At 35.5% G+C, this 21,834-nt stretch overlaps 1 long non-coding RNA gene across 1 annotated transcript; it reads left to right on the top strand.

Annotated features, from left to right (window-relative positions):
• Positions 1–13,429: 13,429 nt before the first annotated feature.
• LOC116405514 lies at positions 13,430–20,507 on the top strand. The gene is made up of 2 exons (XR_004218650.1): positions 13,430–14,254; positions 19,827–20,507. It is a non-coding gene; the product is annotated as an uncharacterized LOC116405514 (long non-coding RNA).
• The last annotated feature ends 1,327 nt before the right edge of the window (positions 20,508–21,834 follow it).

Genomic DNA, 21,834 nt, shown 5'->3' with positions numbered 1-21,834 from the left:
TTCAGCCAAGTCAACTTAGTTTTCTGGATTATATCTCTTTCCTCCCTTCTACAAAGAGCTAGAAGATCCACTCTCTTATTAACAATAAGTGATCCACTGTGCACGTATCCGGTTGATCATATTTTTTCTCTTCTAGTGCGATGGCTTTTAATAAGGTTTCTTCATGACTTTTCTGTTTTCTTTCATAACCAAAAAGCATCCCAGATGATGTGCCAAAACTGAGTAGCAAAGGAACGGTGCGCAAATTGGTGAGAGGCAGATTCCGCAGCAGTTTGACACACAACATACCAAGTAGGAGAAAAAGACATATACGACATTTGGCGTTGGAGGCAATCAGCAGTATTAATGGCACCGTGACTAAGTTCCCAGAATAATTTAATTTTCTTTGGGTAGTGATCAGACCGAATAATAGAATAAAGATTTCTGGTAGAGGACCCTATTGAACAAGTTAAATCATCAATTAGGGATTTAACAGTAAAAGAAGCAGAGGAATCAATGACCCGTTAAACTTTATGTAATTCAGTTTTGGCCAACCTACCAACTTATAATATGTCCTTATTCCAAATGCCTTTCTTGGTGATACAAGAATTGGAGACTTTTATGTAACTTCTTTTGGGAAGGTCAAAAAGGCAGCAAGCTGAATCCTTTGGTTAAACAGGAGTTAGCTTCGAAAGCTCTAAAAGATGGTGGTCTAGGGATTGGAAATGAAAACAGAAATACAGCTTTATTGTTTAAATGGAGTTGGAGAATCCTTAAGGAGCAGGACTCTTTATGGTGCAAAATTGTTAGAAGTATTCATGGAGTTGATCCAAATCTTTGGTGCACTTCGGGTAAGCTTGGTTTAGGTTTGAGAAGTCCATGGATCAGCATTTCAAGTTGCAAAGTTTAAGCTTGGTAATGGGAGGAATATATTCCTTTGTACAGATTCATGGTGTACTGTCTTCTCCTTTGGATGGTCTACTCCTATTCCCAATGATATTTGGGCCTACTCACTCTAACATATCCTTTTCAATGAATAAAAAGGGATTATGTGGACACATATGATTCATGCTTATGAATTACATAGAAGAAGAGAATGGACTGCTTCTTCAACGATGTTTTTTGTAGTTCTTCCTCCACAGGGATGTTTGTTGTAGCTCTTGATTTCAATCCCCACCCTAAGGTCATTTCAATTATCATGCTACAGTGATGAGCAAAAGATTGACCTTCAACAATACCATTTGCCAATAGGTTTGCCATAATGCTCTAACAATAAAGTTTATCAAGAAATTAAAATTTCAAGATGAGCAACCTTGCTCTGATACCAATTTTTGGATCGGTATGGCAACCCTAGAGGGGTGAATAGGGTTTAAATAAACTTTTTTGACAAATAAAAAGTAAAATCAACTAATTAGATACTTTTTAAATTTAAATAAAGAACTTTGTAAACTTTGTTAAATAACAAGATTGATAAAAATATATGAATGGAAGTATGCAATCAAACTCAACCAATAAGAGTATGTAACTAAAATTAAATTAAAAAATAATTAGAAAAGAGTTAGAGAAGAAGACACCGTAATTTTATAGTGGTTCGGTTAAACTCAACCTACATCCACTTTCCCAAGCACCTCTTGGGATTTTGATTGAAAATCTTCTTTGGACTCTTTTCACGGATTTGAGCCGAACCGATTCTTGCTCCTTTTTCGGGTTCAAGAGCAAACTCGATCCTTTCCACGGGTTAGGATCCAACCGTTACAATATGTTGAAGTTTTTAAATCATACAAAAGAAAACTCTCTAAAAGAGTGAGTATATAATTTGAAGCTCACAAATTTAATCCTCACAATACAATAAGAAGCTCTCAAGAATAAGATGAAAAGAATAAAAATTGGAAGCTTTAGAGAGAATAACAATGTTGGCTTTTTGCTTGAGGATTGTAAAGATGTTGTGATCTTGTGTAAATGTGAAGTATTTAAAAAGAGAGGAAAGATAAATTCAAAATCATTTGGGTCATTAGATATAAGTAAAAGAAAAATGAATGGTTGAGATTTAAACTTAATTAGCCGTTAGACACAATACAAATAATAATATAATAATATGTCTTTTCAAAATACTTTGTTTAAAAAGAAATCAATAAAGCTTCACCATCTTTTTAAAACAACTAGCCGTTAGACACAAGGAAAAATAATAATATTAAAATCATTTTCTTTTTAAATTCATTTTCTTTATAAAAGCCAATAAAACATAACAAAAAGCCACATTTGTTACTCCTTCATTGCTCCAAGTGGCTTTCTCTAATTGGTTCAAATTGAATGCTTGGTCGCCACGTCACCATCTCGGGTATTTTTCTGTTAACCTTCTTTTAGCAATATTTTCTTCATTTGAACTTCGATTTGGGTGATTCAAGAGGCGTTAGAATCATTTTTCCAAGCTCTACGATATGGTCTATTCAAATTAATAAAATTGTCAATAAAAAAATCAGATTTGTTATCATCAAAACATAAATTAATTGAATAATTAAAATAAATAAATTTGAGATTAAGGGCCAAAAAGCCAACAATCTCCCCCTTTTTTATGATGACAAATCATTGAAGAAAAATAACTTGAAACACACATGATCAACAAGTAATTCTATTATCAAGATGTATAACCATAAAGCTCATGTATATATTTCACCACAAAGAACATACTTGAAAACAATTGATAAGAGAACCTTCTTTGTCCTTAATTAATTTTTTTTCTCTAAAAAAATATGCATTATTCAATAGAAACAATTATGCAACAAATTGATAAAAACATATTTTTCTTATACTTCTCCCCTTTGGAATCATCAAAAACAATACCAATGAAGTTAGCTCTCCCAAAAAACATGAACACATACAAAATGTCTAATTCTCCTCCTATCAATATGCATTACGGTAACAATATCAAGTAAGATATAAAATCAAGATGCATCCCAACGAATAATTCCAAGCTCAAGCCTATTTTTACAAAAGCTTTCTTCACTCAAAGGCTTGGTAAATATATCCGCTAATTGATTATTGGAGCTTACAAACTCAAGAGTAATATGACCATTTTGTACATGCTCTCTAATAAAGTGATGCCTAATATATATATGCTTAGTTCTAGAATGATGAATAGGATTCTTAGTCAAATTTATGGCACTAGTATTATCACAAAATATAGGCACATTATCAAATTTTAATCCAAAATCACAAAGAGCTTGTTTCATCCAAAGAATTTGTGCACAACAACTAGCAACCGCAATATATTCCGCTTCGGTAGTGGATAAGGCAACCGAATTTTGCTTTTTACTAAACCAAGATACTAAGGAACTACCAAGAAATTGACAAGTCCCACTAGTACTTTTACGGTCAAGTAAACTACCGGCAAAGTCCGCATCGGAATATCCTACCAAATTAAACTCAACATTTCTAGGATACCATAATCCAACATCAATAGTTCCAAGCAAATATTTAAGTATCCTTTTAACGGCATGGAAATGTGATTCTTTAGGACAAGATTGAAATCTAGCACAAAGACATACACTAAACATGATATCGGGTCTACTAGCGGTCAAATAAAGTAAAGATCCGATCATACCTCGATAAGTCTTTATATCCACACACTTACCTTTTTCATCTTTGTCAAGCTTAGTGGTAGTGCTCATAGGAGTTTTTGCAACTTTACCTTCATTGAATTTGAATTTCTTGAGCAAATCCCTTGTGTATTTTTCTTGACTTATGAAGATGCCATCCTTGAGTTGTTTGATTTGAAGGCCAAGGAAGAAACTAAGTTCTCCCATCATACTCATCTCAAACTCATTATGCATACACTTGGAAAATTCTTCACACAAAGATGAATTAGTAGAACCAAATATAATATCATCCACATAAATTTGCACTATAAGCATGTCATTATTTTTAACTTTAATAAATAGAGTATTATCAATTTTTCCCATCTTAAAGTCATTCTCAAGTAAAAACTTGCTAAGTCTATCATACCAAGCTCTTGGAGCTTGTTTTAAGCCATAAAGAGCCTTTTCCAACTTATAAACATGATTAGGTAAATCAAAACTTTCAAAGCCCGGAGGTTGTTCTACGTAAACTTCCTCTACAATATATAACCGTTTAAAAAAGCACTTTTTACATCCATTTGATACAAAATGAAATTTTTATAAGAAGCAAAAGCAAGCAACATTCTAATAGCTTCTAATCTAGCAACCGGTGCAAAAGTCTCTTCATAATCTATACCTTCTTCTTGACAATAACCTTGAGCTACAAGTCTAGCTTTATTTCTAATGATATTTCCATTTTCATCCATCTTATTTCTAAAAACCCATTTTGTTCCGATTATAGATGCATTAGAAGGCCTAGGGACTAATTTCCAAACTTTGTTTCTTTCAAATTGATTTAATTCTTCTTGCATAGCTAAAATCCAAAACTCATCACATTCGGCATCTTTAAAACTTCTAGGTTCAATTTGAGACACAAAAGCAAGATTACTAAATAAATTAAGAGAAGAACGAGTTTTGACACCTTGTTCGGGATTGCCAAGAATTAGATCCTTGGGATGGGATAGAGCATATCTCCACTCTTTAGGCAAGGATGAAGAACCCTCTTCTTTCTTTTCTATGATGTTCACATCTTGCATACTTGGAACAATTTCTTTGCCTTTGTCATTAACAAGTAAATCTCCAAAATCTTTTTCTAAATCATCACTACAAATAGACTCATTAGAAACATTATTCCAAGATTCATCAAATACAACATGAATAGATTCCTCAATAACTAAAGTTTTCTTATTGAAAACTCTATAAGCTTTACTAGTAGAGGAATATCCTAGAAAAATACCAACATCCGTCTTAGAATCAAATTTTCCAAGTTTTTCTTTGTTATTCAAAATAAAACATTTACAACCGAAAACTTTGAAATACCCAATATTTGGAATTTTACCATGCCAAAGTTCATAAGGAGTTTTATCTAAAGAGGGTCTAACTAAAACTCTATTTGAAACATAGCAAGCGGTGTGAACGGCTTCCGTCCAAAAATATTTAGGTAAACCATACTCATTCAACATTGATCTAGCAAATTCTTGCAAAGTACGATTTTTCCTTTCAACTACACCATTTTGCTACTTCCTCTGCTCGAAATGCATCTAAAAATTTTAGGGATGCATATAATCATTGGACAAAGGCCAATGACAAGGCCTGTGTGTATCTCTTGTCTAGTATGTCTGACATACTAAGCAAGAAACACAAAACCATGGTCATTAGACGTCAGATCAAGGATTCGCTTCAAGAGATATTTAAGAAGAATTAAAAAGAAAGTAAATATAATTTACTTGCCTTAGAAACATGTTTAGTGGAAAATGACCAAAATGTCTAGATACTTGATTTAGGAGCCACTAGTCATGTTTGCTCTTCTTTACATAAAACTAGTTCCTTTAAGCAGCTCGAGGAGGATGAGATACACTCAAAGTTAAAACGAGAGATGCCATTTCAGCTCGTGTAATGGGAGATGTTAAATTTTCTTTTTAAAATAGATTCTTGTTTTTAAAAAACTTGTATATAGTTCCTAAGATTAAAAGGAATCTTATATTTATTTCTTGTCTTATTGAACAATCATATAATGTAACATTTTTCTTTAAATGAAGTGTTCATTTCTAAGAATGGTGTACACATTTGTTCAGCTAAGCTTGAAGACAACTTTTGTATGTATTAAGTCCTAACAAAGCGAAAGCAATTTTAAATCATGAGATGTTTAAAACTGCTAATACTCAAAATAATACCTATCTTTGGCATTCAAGATTAGGTCATATTAATCTCGATAGGATCGGGAGATTGGTAAAGAATGGACTTCTAAATGAGTTAGAAGATGATTCATTGCCTCCATGTGAATCTTGTCTTGAAGAAAAGTTGACTAAAGAGACCTTTTACTAGAAAATGCTATGGAGCCAAAGAGCCCATAGAACTTATACATTCAGACCACTATGGTCCAATGAATGTAAAAGCTAGAGAAGGTTTTGAATACTTCATCTCTTTTATAGATGATTATTCAAGGTATGATTATTTATACTTAATGAAACGTAAGTCTGAAGCTCTTGGAAAGTTCAAGAAGTATAAGGCTGAAGTTAAAAATCTATCAAGTAAAAAAAATTAAAATACTTTTATCTGATCGAGGTGGAGAGTATATGGATTTGAGATTCCAGGACTATATGATAGAACATGGAATCCAATTACAACTTTCAGCACCTGGTACACCTCAACAAAATGGTATATTAGAAATGAGAAATAAAACCTTGTTAGACATGGTTCGTTTAATGATGAGTCATGCTCAATTGCCTTGCTCGTTTTGGGGGTATGCAGATTGAACAATGTTCCTCGAAAAGTGTTTCTAAAATACCTTTCTGTAACGATCCAACACTTTATACTAAGGTGAGATCATTACCACTAAAACAAATAAAGACTTTTTATTTAAATCAAATAAAATACTAAGTTTTAAAAAGAAACACTCATAAAATATAAGTAAAGTATATAATAAAATATTAGTTCGGAACCTATTTAAAATAAAAAAACTATATCTAAAAGTAAACATGGGTTCTGAAATAAATTTAATACTCAAAACATAAATGTGGAAGAAAACATAAGATGTTCCCTATGACGATCCACGGTCACTTCTTGCCATTCGCGAGCTTGCCTTTACCTGCTCCTTTACCTGAAAAATTAAACATAGAAAATGGTGAGTATAAATTTATACTAAGTAAGAGACCCACTACTACTCCTGCTACGTGTCTGTTAACCTCTCGTTATAGTCCTGTAAGAAAATATCGAATATCTATTGTGCTCCCAAACGTACGCTATCCAGTGATCTTGTAGGAACACATCTAGACTCTTGGTGAACCCGAAGGAGTCACCCTAAAGAAGTGTAAGTGATCCTATTGATTCACATATAAAAGCTAAGCCACACAAACATAAATAGGTGGTGATCCCGAGGGACACCCATATGATACGACTCTAACAGGTAAAGCTAACACAACATCATAGTCTATACATATAACATAACATAAATAACATATCTCAAACATGATGTATCTCAACCATAGTATATCTCATTCATAACATATCGTGGTCATCACATATCTTAGTCATACATAACGATTTTTTATGTAGCTATCATTATCTAACATTCTTCACCGTCACATCACATGCATCATGGCTACGTTAATGCATACTAAGGGAAAACATAATGTAAGGATCTAATAATAAAACTTCTTACCTGGAGATTAATTATCAACTAATTCAGTCATAAACATAAACAAAATTAAAATTATTAATTTTTTCAACCATCACCCAACTATTTAATTAAGCATCCAAACTTCCAACTATTTAATTAAGCATCCAAACTGACCCCCAAGATTAAGGTTGAATCAAACAAAACCTTGAATGGAAAATTTCGGAGTCTCAAATCCTCAAATTAACACTTGAACCTTCAAACAAAAATAATTTAACTCATTCCATTGTAAACTTATTTAAGATCCAAAAAATATTCATTTGGGCATACCAAACCAACACAGCTCAAGAGATACCAAAAAGCAACTTGGCTTAAACTAAGGCAGAAATGGCCCACGCGGCTCTGCAGGAGGAGAATCGACTTGGCAGTCAGCTCGGGTGCACAACTCACAAAAGGAGAAAGAAATCGGCTGTGACAAGCGCGATTTACGAAGGAGTAGATAAGTGGCTCTGTGATGCACAGATCGACTTGCTCAAGCAAGGGTTCGTTTAACGATTGCCGGCAATGAGATCTGGGTGGCACGAGACAGAACTTAACGACGGTAAGGCTTAATGAAAACGTTCAAAAACTAGATGATTGATGAAATGAAAAGAGAGAGATTCCTCGGCTTCACCTACATGCAAACGTAGGAGGTGGGGGGTGCATAGTCGGCTTGTGCGACTTCGTCACTAAGGAACAAAGGAGGAATGACGGTGTCAACAAACGACGAGCGGTGATCCTTGCAACGGAGCACGATGGCGGCTGGGGTTTGTGAAGAATTAAGAAGATGATGAATAGTTCCCTTTTTTGCACGTTTCACAAGGGTTAATTATATATAATAATAATAATGATATTTATTATTATTATCATTATTCCTTTTCTTTTGCTAATTAACAAATTAACCAAAATCAAATCATACTTTCTCTCCTCGTTAAATACCCATCAAACCAAACTTTTTACTTTCCCCAAAAATACAATATCTTTCCAAATAATTAGATTTTCCACAATATAATTATTTTCTCTCTAAAAAATATCTTTCCTAAAAAAAATCAATAATATATTATTCTACCCTTCCATAACTTAATTAATTATATACATATATAATTAACCAATAAACTTAAATCTCACCAAAATTTTCAATAGTATAATTAATTAAATAATCTTCCACTGAACATTCAATTAATCACAATTTTCACAATACTAAAAAAATTATAACACCCAATTAAATCCATCATAAATTAAATTAAACTAAGATAATTAAAAATATAAAATTACCTTAATTTTTGGGTGTTACAGTTTTTGAATTTAAATAATTTTTAGACGTAACCAGCCTTAAGGACAGCATGTTGTACAAGTTATCGACCCTACTGCACCTGTCACTCATGCATACCTTGCTGCCATGGAGCAAATGTACATAGACTTATTGTTCAAAGTATTGGCACAGTGACAACCTACCTAGGATATCCAAACAACTCATGTACGGACACCGGCTGCAAGTGTTTAGATCCCAGTTGCGGGAGTTTAGGCCCCAATTGTAGCATATAACCTACTTGATATGCTTTCAGCAGAAGCCAAACACCTGAGGGATTTCAGGAAGTATAACCCTCGGACTTTCGATGGATCCTTGGCAAACTCCACCAAGGCGCAGATGTGGTTGAGTTCGGTGAAGACTATCTTTCGTTACATGAAGTGCTCCAATGACCAGAAAGTTTAGTGCGTCGTGTTCTTACTGACTGATAGAGACAGAGGCTAGTGGAAGTCCACATATAGGATGTTGGGTGGAGATATGAGTCAGATCACCTAAAAGTAGTTTAAGGAGAATTTTCATGCCAAATTCTTCTTCGTGTCAAGAGTTCTTAAAGTTGGAGCAAGGCAATATGGCCATAGAGGAGTATGATCAAGAATTCGATGTGTTATCCCGATTTGCACCTGAGTTAGTGAGAACTGAGACTGAGAGAGTTGACAAGTTTGTCAAAGGCATTAAGTAGGAGATCCAGGGTTTCGTTAGAGTCTTTAGACTAGCTACCTAAGATGATGCACTACACATGACAGTGGATTTGAGTTTGCATGAGAGGATAAAGATGGCCAAGGCTGTAGAGAATGGTCCAATTGTAGGGTAGAAAAGGAAGGCTTAGCAGTAGCCTACAATAGCACCACAAAGGAATTTGAGATTAGGTGGTTTGTTCCAGCAGCTTAGACAGTAGGTTGTTGAGGCAGGCAAAACCTTGAAGGAAGTATACATGTGTTCTAATTGTGAAAGGCCTCATTCAGGTCATTGCCTAATAGGAAGTAGTATATGCTACAAGTGTAGGCAACCTGACATATATATAGCTGATAATTACCCTCAGAAATAGTTTGAACCTATCTCGAACTAGACTTCTACATCTCGATAGGGGTGAGTTTTTGCCACTAATCAACAGGAGGCTGAGAAAGCTTACACAGTGGTGATAGGTACACTCCTAATCTTGGAGCACTTTGCTTTATTATTATTTGACTCGGGGTCCTCTCATTCTTTTATATCGCCAATTTTTGTTCAACATATGAGTTTACAAGTAGAACCCTTGAGTTATATGTTATTTGTCTCTACTCCATCTGGATAAATTATGTTGTCGAAAGGAAAGATAAAAACATGTTAAATAGAAATAGCATATCATGTTTTAGATGTAACTTTATTAGTATTACACATGCAAGACTTTGATGTAATATCGGGCATGAATTGGCTATCTGCTAACCATGCAAACATAGATTATTCTCGCAAGGAGGTAGTTTTTAACCCTCATGAGGCGACTAGTTTAAAGTATAAGGGGGCGGGGACTGTGGCCTACCCAAAGTTATCTCAACCATGAAGGCCAGTAAGTTGTTCAACCAAGGTACTTAGAGTATCTTGGCTAGTGTTGTAGATACCAGAGAGCCCGATGTATCCTTATCATCTGAATGAATGGTAAAGAAATACCCCGATGTTTTTTTAGAAGAGCTTTCAAGACTTTCTCCTCACAAAGAGGTTGATTTTGCTATTGAACTGAAACCAGGCACTGGTCCCATATCGAGAGCTCCATACAGAATGGCTCCAGCTGAGTTGAAGGAGTTGAAGGTCTAGTTGCAAGAATTATAGGACAAGGGCTTTATTCGATCTAGTATGTCACCTTGGGGAGCACCGGCATTATTTGTGAAGAAGAAAGATGGGTTGATGTGTCTTTGCATTTACTATAAAAAGCTTAATAAGGTGATAGTCAAGAACAAATATTCATTGCCCAGGATTGATGGCTTGTTTGATCAGTTTTAGGGAGCCACTGTGTTCTCTAAGATCAATTTACGATCAGGATATCACCAGTTGAGGATTAGAGACAGTGATATTCCCAAGACTGCCTTTCCAGATATGGACATTACGAGTTTATTGTGATGTCCTTTGGCTCGACAAATGCTCCTGGTGTATTTATGGATTTGATGAATAAGGTGGTGCTTAAGGATTTCTTAGACACTTCTGTGATATTTTTTATTGATCACATCTTGGTTTACTCCAAGACAGAGGCTGAGCATGAGGAGTATTTGCATAAGGTATTAGAGACTCTTCGAGCCAATAGGCTATATGCCAAGTTTTCCAAGTGTGAGTTTTGACTGAAGCAAGTTTTGTTCCTTGGCCATGTAGTGTCCAGTGAAGGAGTTATTATAGACCCAGCAAAGATTAAAGTTGTTACCATTTGGCCTCGACCTTGTACAGTCAGTGAAGTTTAAAGTTTTTTGAGTTTAATAGGTTATTACAGAAGGTTCGTGGAAGGCTTCTCTCGTATAGCTAGTCCTTTGACCTAGCTAACCAGGAAGGGGAATCCTTTTGTTTGGAGCCCAGCATGTGAGAGCAGTTTCCAGGATCTTAAACAGAAACTTGTTACTACACCAGTCCTTATAGTGCCAGATGGATCTGGGAGTTATGTGATTTACAGCGATGCCTCTTAGAAAGGATTGAGTTGTGTATTGATGCAATAAGGTAAGGTGGTTGTTTATGCCTCTCCTCAGTTGAAGAGCCATGAGCAGAACTACCCTACACATGATTTAGAGTTTGGCAGCAATAGTTTTTGCACTTAAGATTTGGAGGCATTATTTATATGGTGAGAAGATTCAGATCTTCATTGACCATAAGAGCTTGAATTGGTCAAGGACTTAAATATGAGATAGCGCGGATGGCTCGAGTTGGTCAAGGACTACGATCATGAGATCGTGAGTTAGTAGGAAGGTATCATACTCTGTAGCACTCATTACTAGTCAGGTTCCTTTGCACAGAGATCTTGAGAGAGCTAAGATTGCATTTTTAGTAGGAGAAGTCACCTCACAGTTAGCTCAGGTGTCAGTACAACCAACTTTGAGGCAGAGAATTATTATTGCTCAGCTCACTGATCCTTATTTGGTTGATAAGTGATGCTTAACAGAAGTAGGGTAAGCTGAGGAGTTCTCTTTATCCTCTGATGATGGACTCATGTTCGAGAGACGGTTATGTGTGCCAGCAGACAGTGTAGTTAAGACAGAGTTGTTGGTTGAGGCCCATAATTCTCCACTTTCTATGCATCCAAATAGTACAAAGATGTATAAATATTTAAAACAAGTTTACTGGTGGAAAAATATGAAGAGGGAAGTGCCAGACTTTGTCAATAAGTCTCTAGTTTGCTAACAGGTGAAGACACTAAAACAGAAGCCAACAGGTTTTTTGCAACCTTTGAGTGTGCCAGAATGGAAGTGGGAGAATGTGTCTATAGATTTCATTTTAGAACTGCCAAGGTCTCTGAAGGGTTATAAAGTAATTTGGTTTATTGTTGACAAGCTCACGAAGTCAGCCCATTTCATCTCAGAGAAGGCCACTTGTACTGCCAGTAAGTGGGCACAGTTGTATATGACCGAGATAGTGAGACTGCATGGAGTGCTCGTGTCAATTGTTTCTGATAGAGATGCCTATTTTACTTCCAAGTTTTGGAAAGGACTTCAGGCTGCCATGGGCACGAGATTGGACTTTAGTATAACTGTTCACCCTCAGACTGATGGTTAGACAGAGCGTTTGAGCCAAATTTTGGAGGATATGTTCCAAACATGTGTGCTAGAGTTTTCAGGAAGTTGGGACTCCTATTTGCATTTGATGGAGTTCGCTTATAATAACAGTTAGCAGGCTACCATTGACATGGCATCATTTGAAGCTCTGCATGGTAAGTGTTGTAGATTCTCTGTATGTTGGGGTGAGGTTGGTGAGCAGAGGATGTTATGTCCCAAGCTAGTTCAGACCACCAATGAGGCCATACAGAAGATTAGAGCCCGCATGTTGACAGCGCAGAGCATACAGAAGAGTTACGCCAATGAACAACGTAGGGATCTTGAGTTCGATGTAGGGGACATGGTTTTTGTAAAGGTAGCACCTATGAAGGGTGTTATGAGGTTTGAGAAGAAGGGAAACCTGAGTCCACGTTTCGTAACTCATCATTTGGCATTGCCTCTGTCATTGTCTGCAGTTCATGATGTATACGATGTATCCATGCTGAGGAAGTGTGTAACAGATCCAACACATATAGTTGATTATGAGTCATTGCAAATCAATGAGAACTTGAGCTATGAGGAGCAACCAGTTGAGATTTTGGCAAAAGAAGTTAAGTTGCTTCATAACAGGGGAATTAATTAATGTTCTTTATCAAAACCACGAGGTTGAAAAAGCTACTTGGGAGAGAGAGGACAACATGAGAGCTCATTATCCCGAGCTATACAAGGATTAGAACTTTCAAGGACGAAAGTTTCTCAAAGGAGGGACGTAATCTTATTTTTAAATTATCTTAATTTAATTTAATTTATGATGGATTTAGTCTAGTGTTATAATTTTTTAGAATTGTTTGTTTTGTGGAAATTGTGATTAATTAAATGTTCAATGGAAGATTATTTAATTAATTGTATTATTGGAAATTTTGGTGAGATTTAAGATTATTGGCTAATTATATAAGTAAATATAATAAACTAAGTCATGGAAGGGTAAGAATAATTTATTATTGACTTTTTTAGGAAAGATATTTTTGAGCGAGAGAAAATAATTATATTGTGGAAAATATAATTATTTTGAAAGATATTGTATTCTTGGGAAAAATAAAAAGTTTGGTTTGATGAGGAGACAGAGTATAATTTAATTGAGTTAACTTGTTAATTGGAAATGGAAAAGGAATAATGATAATAATAATAAATATCATCATTATTATTATATATAATTAACCCTCGTGAAACGTGCAAAGAAAAGAGAGAACTATTCATCATCTTCTTCCTTCTTCACAAACCCTAGTCGTCACTGAACCCATTGCAAGGATCATCACTCGTCGTTTGTGGACACTATCATTCCTCCTCCGTTCGCGTACAGGTGAAGTTGAGGTGTCTCTCTCTTTTTATTTATTTTTCGCACGTTTTTGTCAAGCCTCATTGTCGGCAAGTTCTGTCTCGTGCCACCAAAATCTCATCGCAGGCAACAGTCGAACGAACCTTTTGCCTGACCAAGCCGATATGTGCATCACCGAGCCGATTCTCCACTTCTTCACAAGTTGCCCTCAACTCTGCTGATTTTTCCTCTCTTTGCGAGTAGTGCGCCCAAGCTAACCGTCGAGCCGATTCTCCTTCTGTCAAGTTGTGTGAGCCATTTCTACCTTAGTCCAAGCCAAGTTACTTTTTGGTATCTCTTGAGCCTTTTGGGTGAATTTGTGTTGGGTTTGGTACGTCCAAATGAATATTCTTTGGATCTTAAATAAGTTTACAAGAGAATGAGTTGAATTACTTTTGCTCGAAGGTTCAAGTGTTAATTTGAGGATTTGAAACTGCAAATTTTTTCATTCAAGGTTGTGTTGGATTCAACCTTAGTCTTGGGGTAAGTTTGGATGCTTAATTAAATAGTTGGATGATGGTTGACAAAATTAACAATTTTAATTTTGTTTATGTTTAGGCCTGACTTAATTGAGAATTGACTGTCAGGAAGGGACTATATTTTCAACTAATTAATCTCCAGGTAAAAGATTCTACTACCAGCCTCTTACATTATGTTTTACCTTAGTATGCATTAACATAGTTATGATGCATGTGATGTGACTGTTAAGGATGTTAGATAATGATAGCAACATAGAAAATCGTTATGTATGACTGAGATATGTGATGACCATGATATGTTATGAATGAGATATACTATGGTTGAGATATATTACGATTAAGATATGATATTTATGTTATGCTATATATGCTATGATGTTCTGTTAGCTTTACTTGTTAGAGTCGTACCATGTAGGTGTCCCTCGGGATCACCACCTATTTATGTATTTGTGGTTAGGTTTGATGTGTGATTCGACAAGATCACTTACAACTTGACTCTTCTTTAGGGTGATTCCTTCTGCTTCACCAAGAGCCCATATATGTCCCTACGAGATCACTGGATAGGGTGATTTCAGTAGAATAATAGATATGCGGTACTTTCTTATAGGAGGACTTTAACGTAAAATTAACAAACACGTAGTGGGACTAATAGTGGATCCCTTACTAAGTATAAATTTAGACTAACTCCTTTCTAGATTTAATTTTTCAGGCAAAGATAGAAATAAAGGCAAGTTGGCGAATGACAAGAAGTCACCATGGTTCTCCATAGGGGACAATTTATGTTTTATTTAGCATTTATATTTTCAATATTAAATTTTCATAAACTTATTTCAGAACCCACATTTACTTTTAGATATATATTTTTATTTTAAATAGGGCCCAAACTAATATTTTATTTATTGTTTTCTTTACATACTTTACTTATATTTTATGAATAAATATTTGAAGTGTTTGTTTTAAAACTTAGTATTTTCTTTGATTTAAATAAAAAGTCTTTATTTGTTTTAGTAGTAATGACCTCAACTTAGTATAAAGAGTTGGGTCGTTACACTTTCGAGTTATGTAGAGGATGTAAACCTAGTTAAGTCACTCCATAATTTGGGGTTGTCCAGCACACGTTTTAGTGTCAAATTCTAAGAAGTTGGACTCTCGTTCAAGGTTATGTCAATTTTTTGGTTATCCTAAAGAAACGAGAGGTGGTCTATTCTTCGATCCACAAGAAAACAAAGTGTTTATATTGACAAAGGCTACTTTCTTGGAAGAAAACAACATGAGAGATCATAAACCATGAAGCAAATCAAAATTAAGTGAAGCTACTAATGAATCAGCAAGGGTTGTTGATGAAGTTGGTCCCTCATCAAGAGTTGAGGAAACCAACACATCCGATTAGTCTCATCCTTCTCAATTGTTGAGAATGCCTCGATGCAGTGGGAGAGTTATATCACAACCTAATCGTTACTTCGGTTTAACTGAAACTCAGGTTGTCATACCAGATGATGTCGTTGAGGATCCATTGTTCTATAAATAGGCAATGACTGATGTAGACAAGAACTAATAGGTTAAAACCATGGAATCTATGTACTTCAATTCAGTATGAGAGCTTGTAGATCTACCTGAAGGGGTGAAACCCATAGGGTGCAAATGGATCTATAAGAGAAAGAGAGATTCAGCTGGGAAGGTACAAACCTTCAAAGCTAGACTCTTAGCAAATGGGTATACCCAAAGGGAAGGGATTGACTACGAGGAAACTTTTTCTCTGTTGCTATGTTAAAGTCTATAAGGATTCTCTTGTCCATAGTCACTTTTTATGATTATGAAATATGACAAATGGATGTTAATACTGCTTTTCTAAGTGGCAATCTTGAAGAGAGTATCTTTATGTCTCAGCCTGAGGGGTTCATAACCCAAGGTTAGAAACAAAAAGTTTACAAGCTGAATCGATCCATTTATGGGTTGAAATAAACATCTAGATCTTGGAACATTAGATTTGATATTGCGATCAAATCTTACGGTTTTGACCAAAATGTTGATGAGCCTTGTGTATACAAGAAAATCAACAAAGATAAAGTAGCTTTCTTAGTACTTTATGTGGATGATATCCTTCTCACTGGAAATGATGTAGGATACCTAACTAACGTTAAAACTTGGCTACCAGTCCAATTCTAAATGAAAGATTTGGGAGAGGCACAATTTGTTCTTGGGATCCAAATCATAAGGGATCGTAAGAACAAAATGCTAGCACTGTCTCAGGCAACCTATATCGACAAAATATTGGTTCGATATTCGATGCAAACTCTAAGAAGGATTTATTACCTTTCAAGCACGAGGTTTACTTGTCTAAGGAACAATGTCCTAAGACACCTCAAGAAGTTGAGAAGATATGAGACATATTCCATATGCCTTAGTTGTGGGTAGCTTAATTTATGTTATGTTCTGCACTAGGTTAGACATTTATTATGTAGTGGGAATAGTCAGTAGATATCAGTCCAACTTAGGGTTAGACCACTAGACGACGGTTAAAATTATTCTTAAGTATCTTAGGAGAATGAGAAACTACATGCTTGTGTATGAAGCTAGGGATTTAATCCTGATTTCTAAACAGATAAGGATTCTAGGAAATCTAGTGGGATTAGTGTTCACCCTAAACGGGAGAACAGTAGCATGTCATAGCATCAAGCAAGGATGCATTGTAGACTCTACTATAAAGGTTGAGTACGTCGTTGCTTGTGAAGCAACAATAGAAGCAATTTGGCTAAGGAAGTTTCTGCAAGATTTGGAAGTTGTTCCAAATATGAACATGCCCATCACTTTATATTTTGATATCAATTGGGCAGTGACCAATTATAAGGAACCTCATAGCCACAAATGAGGAAAACATATAGAGAGAAAATATCATCTGATACAAGAGATTGTGCAACGAAGTGAAGTGATAGTCACCAAGATCGCTTTGGAGCATAACATTGCTGATCCATTTACAAAGACTCTCACGGCTAAAGTGTTCGAGGCTCATCTAGAGAGTCTAGATCTGCGAGTTTTGTACATTAGGTAATCTAGGACAAGTGGGAGATGTGTAATGGGTATGGGGATGTCCTAGTTTATTGTATTGGGGATTTAATTGTTGAGTACTACAAATTTGTAAATCTACTAATTTAGAGGATTTTCTCATATCGTGCTTCATTTCTAATTCATTTTAAAGGATTTCTCTTGATCTCTAAAAAGAGTGGTCGTAATGGTTTGATCCTAAACCGTGGAAATGATTGAGCTTGTTCTTACACTTGAAAAAAGGAACGTTGTATGGATCTACTCTAAGCCATCGAAAGAGTCAAGTTTGAGTGAAATAACCAAGAGGAGCTTGAAAAGTGGATGTAGGTCGGTTGTGCCGAGCCACTATAAAATTCCCGATGTTAATTTCTTTATCTCTCAACTATTTAATTTTGCAATTAATTTGTTATCAAATTTTAGTGTTTGAAATTAATTGCAACTTTTGTTCTTGAGATTAATTGCTCACTTCTCTATTTAGGTTGGTTTAAGTTTATCTTTGCATATTTGTGTTACCAATTTTCTTGTTATAAACATTAAAATGGATGTTTGAATTTGTTAACGTCACCTTATAAGTTATTTTGATGTGCATGCATTTGTATGAGATTATTGATTACATTATTTATTAGCAAAAAGTTTGTTAATTTATTTAATTTGGCCCACTTGTTTCATTAATTTGTAAAAACCCTATTCACCCTCTTGAGGATTCCCATACCGATCGTACACGAGATACAATTGAAGATAATTCAAATTCTAGATTAAGTTAAATATGTGATGCTTAACTTAGTAATTAATTAATTAGAAAAGTAATTAATTAAATTAAATCATGAATAATACACATAAATGTAGCAAAACCCAAAAATATTTACGTCGCATGTAACAAAAAATTAAAGCACATGAAGCCACCATTATTTTTTTTTATAAATTTCAGATTTTCCCTTTGTCATTATTTTTGCGCATTGTGAAACCATTCTTCACTTCACTTCTTTTTCTTCTTCTTTGCAATTTATTCTTCTCTTCTTCGTATTATTAATTTCTTCATATTATTACTTCTCTTTCATATTCTCACTTCTTCTTGTCTTTGATTTCTTCATTTCCTTTTTCAAAATTACTTCCTTCTTCATCTCTCATCTTCTCTTTTTGCTTCTTGGTACAAGATCTAAATGATATTAGTACATGATTTAAATGATAATGTATCAATATCTAAATCATCAGTTGTCTATCCCAGATAAACAGACATAGACCACTGTTACTAATGGATCGTTTAGATTTGGTACAATATTGTTTAGACTAAATAAAAGATCGTTTATGTTGGGATTTATGTCCTAAAACTCGTAGATTGTAAATATAATCCATTAATCGTTGTTAATAACATGTTATTATTGTAATAATTGTTATTGGTTATAATATTAGTTGTCTTAATAACTCAAATCAAACAAACTAACATCCTAAGTTGTTTAATGAATCTTAAACAGTATGTAGAGACATACAGGGATAAAGGTTCAAGATCAGCTTAAAGGTTCTATAGTAGAAGGATAATGCTGAATACCTAATCCTGGTAACACTATGAATATGGCTCACTTTGTATTTGATACAAACACAATGATTCAACGCGTTTGTGTAGTTGACATACGAGTGACGGTATCTTATGCAATAAGTTTACATAAGATCAGACGGCAAAATAATAACTACTAGATGAAACTCTGTTTACTAGTTAGGTTTCTATTCATTAGGATGACCTAGGTAACTTAGTTTTAATTGTAACGCCCCAACTTTTCTAGAAGGTTGAGGTCATTACTATTTAAGTAAGTATAGATTTTTTTTAATATACAAGAAAATAAATTAAAATTTGAGGAAAAACTTTAAATAATAAGTAGTTAAAATAACTGATCAAAATACCAGTTTGGGCCCAAAAATAGAAGAAATACTTAAAGTAATTGAACCAGAGTTCTGAAATAAACCTATGAAAATATAAGTATTGAAATATAAATGCGAAAGAAAACTGAATTGTTCCCTATGGCGATCTATGATCACTTCTTATCATTCGCTATTATGCCCTTGCCTCTACCCTTACCTGAAATTAAACATTTAAAAGAGTGAGTATAAATTTATACTTAGTAAGAGACCCATAGTGGTCTCACTATGTGTCTGTTAACCTTTCGTTAGAGTCCTGTAACATGGTACCGCATACTATTGCGCTCCCGAACGCATACTATCAAGTGGTTCCGTAGGGACACATCTAGGCTCTCGGTGAACCCGAAGGAATCATCCTATAGGAGAGTCAGACTGTAAGTGATCCCGTCGAATCACATCTCAAACAAGTCACACATGCATACATAGGTGGTGACCCTGATGGACCCCCATACGGTACAACTCTAATAGGCAAAACTAACAGAACACTATAGCCTATACATGTTTATCATAAGATCAACATCTTAGCTCAATTACACATAACTCAAAAGTAACATATTTGATTATAGCATGCCTCAACAAATAATACTATATCTAAATCATAATATGGTTTTCAAAGTAACTATTTATACGACCATCTCAAACAACATAATTCAACTCATTCCAGTGCTAACTCATTTTAGACCCAAAACAATAATTATTTGGGTGTACCAAACACAACGAGAATTAAGCAAAAACTCACCAAGGGCTTAAATATGTTGCAGACGGCTAAAACTGAAGGTGGCTCGACTAACAACGCTTCAGCTCGAGTCTTGAGACTCACGGCTGGCATACGACTCACACAGGAATGGCTCGGTTGCGCGTGGCTTGCATATGGCTTACACGAAACGGCTCGGATCCACAGAGATGACTCACGAGGCTCGGTGAAGGAATACGACTCTAACTAACACGACTTGAACATGTGGCTCGCAAAAAGAAAACTTTCACAGCTTGCACCCTTCACTGTTAAGCATGATGATGTCCGGCGGTGCTGTGCGAGTGGAGGCAACGACGGGTGATGGTTTCGACGGAAGAGAGGGTTCTGACCGATGATGTGGAGGAGGAACGCACAGAGGAAGACAGGGGTCGTTCGACGGTTCGATGCAACACGCGTCGACACGGCTGGAGAGAAACGAACGGTTGTGCTTCGTGACCGTGACGCTTCGACTATGCGACTGTGACAGGGACTCTCTCACCGGAGTGCTGCATTCGATGATGGCTGGAGGAGCGGGGCGACAGCTACTCTAGGGTTAAATGGTGAAGAAGAAAGAGTGGGGTGGAGAAGATGAGCACGAAATACGAGAGAGACTTATTTAATATATACAATAATAATAAGTATTATTATTATTATTGTCATTATCTTTATTATCATTATTTAATTTCCCCAACGAACTCATTTTTTTCTATTTCAATTAATTTTTCTCTTTCTTCATTACTAACTCAATCCATCATCAATAACTTCTCTCGTTTCCTTAATAATTATATTATCCCATAATATAATTATTCTTATTCGTCTATAACTTTGCTTATACCCATAAACAATAATTACTCATAATACTTTCAACTTTACAAATTTAATTTACCAACCAATCAATCCAAAAATTACCACTTTAACAAAATGATTTCAAATTTCAGAATTAACCACATATCATTCCAACGCACTTAACTTCCACAAATCAAATAATTTCACACATAACACCCAATTTTTTTTAATATAACCCACATTAAAGTTAACTTACTAGTTTTGGGGTGTTGTAATCTTTCCTCCTTTGAGAAACTTTCGTCCTTGAAAGATCTAATCCTCGAATAGCTCGGGATAATGCGCTCTCATGTTGTCCTCTTTCTCTCAAGTAGCTTCCTCAACCTCGTGGTTTCGCCACAAAACCTTGACCAATGTAATTCCTCTGTTACAAAGCAGTTTAACTTCCTTAGCCAAAATCTCAACTGGCCGCTCCTCATAGCTTAAGTTGTCGTTAATTTGCAACGGTTTGTAGTCGACTATATGTGAGGGATCTGCCACATACTTCCTCAGCATGGAGACATGAAACACATCATGAACTGCAGATAATTGCGGAGGCAAGGCCAAATGATAAGCTACAGGGCCAATCCTTTCAAGAATCTCAAACGACCCTACAAAACGTGGACTCAACTTCCCTTTCTTCTCGAATCTTAGAACACCCTTTATAGGTGGTACCTTCAGAAAGATCATGTCTCCTACGTCAAACTCAAGATCCCTACGTCGTTCATCAGCATAGTTCCTCTGTCTGCTCTGTGTTGTCAATATGCGAGCTCTAATTTTCTGTGTGGCTTCGTTGGTGGGCTGAACTAGTTCAAGGCCTAACATTCTCTGCTCACCAACCTCACCCCAACAAACCGGGGATCTACAACTTTTACCATACAAAGCTTCAAACGGTGCCATGCCAATGGTAGCTATTATAGGCGAACTCCATCAAGTTCAAGTGGGAGTCCCAACTCCCTAAGAACTCCAACACACAAGCTCGCAACATATCCTCCAGAATCTAATTCAAACGCTCTATCTGACCATCAGTCTGAGGATGAAAAGTTGTACTGAAGTCCAATCTCGTGCCCATGGTAGCCTGAAGTCCTTTCCAGAACTTGAAAGTAAAACGGGCATCTCTATAAAAAACAATGGATACCGATACCCTATGCAACCTCACTACTTCAGTTATATACAATTATATGGGTTGCCCGGGACTCAAACCCAGAACTTGT

This window comes from Cucumis sativus, unplaced genomic scaffold (genome assembly GCF_000004075.3).
Source record: "Cucumis sativus cultivar 9930 unplaced genomic scaffold, Cucumber_9930_V3 scaffold113, whole genome shotgun sequence".
In the NCBI taxonomy this organism is placed as follows: domain Eukaryota; kingdom Viridiplantae; phylum Streptophyta; class Magnoliopsida; order Cucurbitales; family Cucurbitaceae; genus Cucumis; species Cucumis sativus.
This window is presented reverse-complemented; position numbering and strand designations above follow the sequence as displayed.